This window comes from Aphidius gifuensis, linkage group LG5 (genome assembly GCF_014905175.1).
Source record: "Aphidius gifuensis isolate YNYX2018 linkage group LG5, ASM1490517v1, whole genome shotgun sequence".
Taxonomy (NCBI): Eukaryota; Metazoa; Arthropoda; class Insecta; order Hymenoptera; family Braconidae; genus Aphidius; species Aphidius gifuensis.
Genome location: NC_057792.1, coordinates 10,410,355 through 10,417,317, shown reverse-complemented (window position 1 = coordinate 10,417,317; position 6,963 = coordinate 10,410,355). Strand labels below are relative to the sequence as shown.

At 29.1% G+C, this 6,963-nt stretch overlaps 1 pseudogene; it reads left to right on the top strand.

Moving 5' to 3' along the window:
* Window positions 1-351: 351 nt before the first annotated feature.
* LOC122856364 lies at window positions 352-5,679 on the top strand (annotated as a pseudogene).
* The last annotated feature ends 1,284 nt before the right edge of the window (window positions 5,680-6,963 follow it).

Here is a 6,963-nt window from a genome sequence, read left to right as displayed (position 1 = left end):
TCATAAATTACCGCTATCGGTGGTTTTGTAATTTGTGTCTGTGTGACAGCTCGGTCCCTAAGCTCTTAACCTTATGTTTTTAAATTATATAAATTATCAATAATAACAAATAATTGACGTAAAAGTAATGTGTCTAAAATGTTAATAAATTATTTCACTATTTTATCATGTTATTTATTTGTTTGTATCGTAATTAGAGGTTCTTCAATATTAATTTTAATTTGCTCTGTAATAGCTATTGATTCGTTCTTGTAAAAGCGCCGAAATCATTCTATGATAGCTAATGAATTGCTCTTGTGTGATCCACCAGGGGAGAAAAACATTACAGAAATAAAACACTAGAATGTAAACATGGATATAGAAGGTAAAAATTCTAATACAGAGTTAAAAGATACTCACACTATACCAAAAGAAACCTCACCAAAACGTCCAAGGTCAGATAACAGTCTATCGAACCGTCCACAACAATAGAAAAAAAGAAGATACGTTTACTCCACCAAATCCAAATAATAATAATAATAATAATAATAATAATAATGTCATCTTCCAGAACTTCAGATTATTGTTAAAAATAATGACATAATAATATGTGTCGAAACTTGGTTAAATATTAATTTTCCCGGATATATAACTTTAAGAGAAGATAGGTCACACTCAAACGAGGGAGGAATATTAATTTTAATAAAAAAAAAACATTGCTTTTTACAGACTAGATTTAAGTGATATTCAGTCCCAAGATTTTGAAATTTCAGGAGTTAAAATCACTAACAAAAACTTAGCTCAAAGTAAATGCACTGGGAAAAAAAACCTCAAAAATTGTCGTGAGAGCACAACAAACTAGAGGCGAAATCCTATCCTGTCGCTTTTTGTTGTGCTGCAACAAAAATTGTTCTATCGTTAAACAAAATTTGTTGTGCTACAACAAATTTTATTGTATCGTTGAACAAATTTTATTAAGCTGCACATTAATTTTTACCATCCAATAATATTTGTTGTGTTGCTTAATAATATTTGTTCGGCTGCTCAATAAATATTGTCCAGTTTCAAGGCAAATATTACCGTGCTGCACAACAATTTGATTTTCGGGTGTTATCGGTAAGACTCGGTCTTGTTCGTGTGCCTCGGTATATCTACATGGCATTGTGTGGAATTTTCTAAGTCAGTCTAAGTTGAGATCAGCTTTGGTGTGACTGACGTTTTAAAAATAAATTAATTAATCCCAAGATGTCAAGTTTTAATAACATTTTAATCATTGAATTATAAACTAAAATATTTGTGAGCAACTAGATAAATAACCAAACTTGATATTTAACAAATCACATCAACAATAAAGTATGAAATTATATGAAAATGACAAACATAACCTGCATCTGTCATTTTAATGCAGAGATTTTTTATTTTAATCTTTAATAATTATAAATATGAAAAATAAATCAAAGCATTAATTTGAATTAATTTGTTCCTCAATTGTTTTCCTTCTTCTTTTTAATTATCATAATGAAAATTTATTTCGTAATTTTGAAAAAAAAAAAATTTAATATGTTTTTAGATTTTTTGTTATGTGGAATAATAAAAAAATTATTAAACTAAATACAAAAATTGTTGTATGTTCAACAGTTTTTGTTTGGAGCATAACAAATTTTGTTGTATGTCTATTAATTTTTGTTTGGAGCATGACAAATTTTGTTAAACAGCACGGTAATTATTACTCTGCCAGATGAACAAAAACTGTTTTACCGGCAGAACAAATATTATAGAGTTTCAACTTTGCCTCTACTTTGTTGTGCGGCACGACAATTTTTGTCCTGTTTTCTCAACAATATTTGTCGTTTTTTTTCTCCGTGTGGGATACAATATTTGATTCTAACAAGGATCAGGGAAATACGATAATTCTTGGGGATTTTAACGCCAGTCACACCTTTTGGAACTGCGTTTATAACGATACTAACGGTAATAGATTGTTAACCACTGTTCAAACTTGTAATTTAATTGTTCATAACATCAATTTTTTCTCCTATTGAAAGAATTGAGAAATTGACACTACTTTTCAGGTTTAAGTGAAGCCGGAGAAGATTTTTTTAAAAATGGCTCAATATCGAATAGATGGACGTCAGTGTTGACTTGATGAAACTTGGAAAATATTAAGAAGCCCTGCAGTCTAGAGGTTATGGCATTTGCCCGAAATGCAAAAGACCCGGGTTCCATTCCGGCCAGGGAACCTCTTAATTTTTTTCCAAGTTTCTGTTTTTTAAAAAAATCTGTTTGAAGACCGTACATGCTGATCATGTTGGACATGGGCTTAATAGAATGACATTGTAGTGTACTTGAAGCATTACATAGTCATAGAAGATATAAATTAAATAGAATAACAAAACTTGTTGTAGCATTTTATGCCGGTGATCATTTTAAAGATAAAAAAAAATAATATAACTATATTACAAAATATACTGGTTTTTGAACATAAAGAAAATATTAATAAACAACATATGGCTGAAAACGAAAAAAAGTGTGTGTCACGTTCGTTTGACAATTAGTTATTGTATTATGTGAACGGTGTTTTTGTTATTCTCTTAATTTTCCATTATTGCGATCATAATTTTGTAATTGATAACGATTGACTTTTATTTTGCTTAATTATTACAGCAGTTAAAATTGGCTTATGATAACTAAAATACTAAACGTAGTCTTCGGATGGAACCTTGTTAAGATATCGCTTAAAAACAGCATGAATTGTAGTGCCTGGTCTGGTATTGTGAGCATATAATAGATATTCTTATCTCACTTACTCTTTTATAGGCGAAAGCTACGCCCAAGCGTTATGTCCGAAAGTTATATTCGGGCGTTACCTATAATTTTTTAGCCACTACTTAACGAAAAGAAGTTTCACTTCAAAAAAACGCTAATGAGAAAGCTGCTGAATATTACGGTAATCTTAAAAAATCAAATCAACAACATTCTAGGAAACGTAGTAGAGAGAAACGTAATAAAAAACGTGATTATAATAACTAACATCATAATCATCATTATCATTCAAGTAGTATTTAAAGTGTTACGTAAGTTTTGTTTTAATTATGGATAGATTTTATATTTTAATTTTAATTTTTTTTTGTTCAACTTTTTTACTGTAAATTCATCATTGTTTAAATCATTGACCCAGCGTTGCCAACCATACCATAATTATGGTATGTTTACCATATTTTGATCTTCCATACCATATACCATAACGACTTTACCATATACCATAATTTAGTTTTTTCACCAAAAAATCAGAAATTTTTTTTTTTAATTACAAACAGTAACATTTTTTTTTCATATTGGTAGACATACTTCCTCCTTGCTACCAATCAAGAAGACTAGAGAGATCTCTTGATTGGTCCCCAATACTTGCACACACACTTACACAGGAAGTTGATGAAAAATGTAAAATGTGTTGGTACGAGTAAGAGCGTCCTTGAGAGATTATTACAATAAAAAAAATAATATACCTATATGAGTACTAGGGTGGCCCTTAAAAAGGTCAATGGTGAATTTTTATGAGTGCACCCTCTAGAATGGTTCCAAATAAATAAAAAAAAATCCTGACAAAATTTCAAAACTCTATCTTAATATTAACCCGTGCCTCAAGTCACTTACTTTTTCCCGTTTAATTAACATGGTATATTTTCTATATTTTAGTAACAATACTGTAGCGTCGTCAAAAAATATGTAAAAAATCGCATATTATGCCAATTTCTTTATTTTTCTATGTAGAATTTAACCGCTTTCACCGCTCGCCGAAATTTTCAATATTGGACGTACTATATGGGTTGACCCAACCCAAAACTCTCTGAATTACATCCCAGGTAGAAATCTAAGTCGATTTCCGACAGTCAACATCCAGTGGACGTCGAAAATCGAGCTCGGATCGACGTCGAAACGTGACGCGAAAAACGCTCGATTCGACGTCGATCCAGAGGGAGCCCTAATACAATTCTGTAATAGAGATTGAGAGACAAAGGGTTCTCATTATGAGAACTTTCATATCAATTAAAATAAATAGTTTAATTTAATATAATGATGATAATATAATCATTAATTTTTGAATTTAATCTTGTCTAATCTGGACTAATTTATGCATTTAATATTATTGAATATTTGATAAATAGTTATTCTTTATTACTGCAATAGGATTTAATTGTTGATTTATTTATTTATTTCGATTGATTCTATTTCTTGGTATTTCAATTTATTAAAATAAATTGTATGTATTTTATCTGTCAAATAAGTGATTAAAATACTAAGAAAAAGTAGTAGCTAAAATGTAGCTAAGGAATTAATGTTGCCGAAGAATTATTTTTTCAGGAAATAATGTTGCTTGAAAAATAATTTTTTGGCAACTGTAATTCCTTAGCTCCATCTTTTCCTTAGCTACATCTTTTCCTTAGCTACTGCTTTTCCTTGGACATTTTTTTGTGTCAATATATAATATACATGTAATTTTATTTTTTAAAATAAAATCGTCCAGGGAAAAGTAGTAGCTCAGGAAAAGATGTAGCTATAAGGAATTAATGTTGCCCAAGAATTATGTTTTAAGGAATTAATGTTGCAAAAAACATAATTTTTTTAACCACATTATTTTCTCAGCTGCTGCTGTCCCTTGTTATTTCATTTTTTTATTTGACAAATAAAATTAATACAATTTTTTTTTCAGAGGCGATGGATATATGTGTTAAAGTTGCTGAAATTAAATTATCTGCATTTTGTGCTGAGCATAATTTAGCTTTTGATGTGTGTGATCATTTATCAGACTTGTTAAAAGAAACTTTTCAAGATTCTGCTGTTGTTAAAAAGATAAACCTCAAAAGAACCAAAGCAACTTTGATTGTAAAAAATGTCATAGGAGAACAAGAAAAAGAGGAGTTAACAAAAATTTTACAAAAACAAAAATTTAGTATTTTGACTGACGAGTCCCCTGATATTTCTGCTGTTAAAACAAGTTGTGTGCTGGTTAGATTTTTTTCTTACAAAGAAGGCCGCATTGTTACCAAGTTTTGGGATCTGATTCAAGTTTTAATACCTGGGGAAGCTACATCTGCCACTGCACAACATCTTTATGACAATATTCTGGCAAGTTTTAGTGTGAAAAATATACCCAAAGAAAATGTAATTGGCTTCGGTTCAGACGGTTGCAGCACAATGATGGGACGAAATAACTCAGTAGCAAGTCGTTTAATAGCCGATTTTCCAAATATATCGATAATTAAATGTATTTGTCACTCGGTGGCAATTGTTGCTAGTGAAGCATGCAAAAAACTTCCACGTACTCCAGAACATTTAGCATCTGGTATTTATAGTTTTCTCAGTCGTAGTAGTAAACGACAATGTGAATTTATTGAATGTCAAATGCAAAGTGAAACAGAAATTTTGAAAATGTTGCACCCATCACAAACACGATGGCTTTCTTTGGCTGTAGTGGTTGAAAGAATAGTGCAACAATGGGAACCCTTAAAAATATTTTTTACAAAGCACTGGGTTGAATTACACACCAAGGGATCTGAATTAATTTATGCTGCATTCAACGAACCAACTACTAAATTATATTTTTTATTTTTGAAGTAAGTTTTACTCAAAAATAATATTTTATTATATTTTAAAAATAAATTAAATTATGTATTTTTTTTCAAGATGGGTGTTGCCTAAAATTACGAGAGTCAATCAATATTTTCAATCATCGAAAGTTGTTATTACTGAACTTCATCAAGTAATGGTTGAACTTTATCAATTTCTTCTTAAGGCATATATGAATGAATCATATGTTAATATGACTGATCCAGGTAAAATTAATCCAGAAGATCAACGTTATTTTAAATTAAAGTGTAATATTTACATGGGGCAAAGTGTAGCTGATGAAATATTACAGCCTCACATCACTCAAAATGTTCATTCAGCAAACATGCTAAATGATTTTTATACAAATTGTCAAGCATTTCTTATCACAGCTTGTTGTGAATTAAAACATCGATATGATTTTGACAGTGTACTTTTTCAAAAGTTAAAAATTCTAAATCCAAAATATACTTTATCAAATAATTCAAGACTACTAATGGAATCACAATCATTAATTCCATTATTAAAAATGGTACCAAGAATATGTCTTGAACTTAATATGCAAGATGTTGATGATGAATGGAGACAGTTACCCTGTCATATATTCGAAAAAAATATAGAAGAAATCAAAAAAATGGAGGTTGATGCTTTTTGGGTATATGTAATGAGCATAAAAAATGATGGTGATGAATATTTGTATAAAAATTTATCTGAGTGTGTATTAAATATTTTAGCACTCCCACACTCAAATGCTGATAGTGAGAGAACTTTCAGTAAAATTAACTTGGCTAAAACAAAAATAAGAAATAAATTAGCTGTACCAACAATGCGTGGAATATTATTAGCTAGTCAACATGTTCTTTCCAATGGAAATTGCATTAAATTTAAGCCATCCAAAGAAATGCTTTCACGTATGACTACAAGTACTTTATATGATAAACCAAATATTAAAGAAAAAGAAAATTATATTGATGATGATGATGATGAGTTAATGGGAGTTTTGTTTGATACAAACTAAATATTTTAATTAAAAAAAAAATTAAACAATATATATTGTTTTTTAATTAAAAATATATTTTACATTAAAGAGTACTAAAATTCATATGATAAAAATTTAAAAAAATTAATATGAAAAATGTCATTATTAATAAATAAATATATTAATAAAAATAAGTAAATATGACTAAATAAATAAATAATAAAAAAAAAAAATTAATTGCATGGTTTCATTTAATTTATTTCAATAAAAAATTTAAAATTTCCTTCTTTACCATAATGGTGTCCATTTTACCATATTTTCCCCTACTTCATACCATAATGCTGTTTTCAGAGTTGGCAACGCTGCATTGACCGTCAATTTATATTCTCCATTAAGTT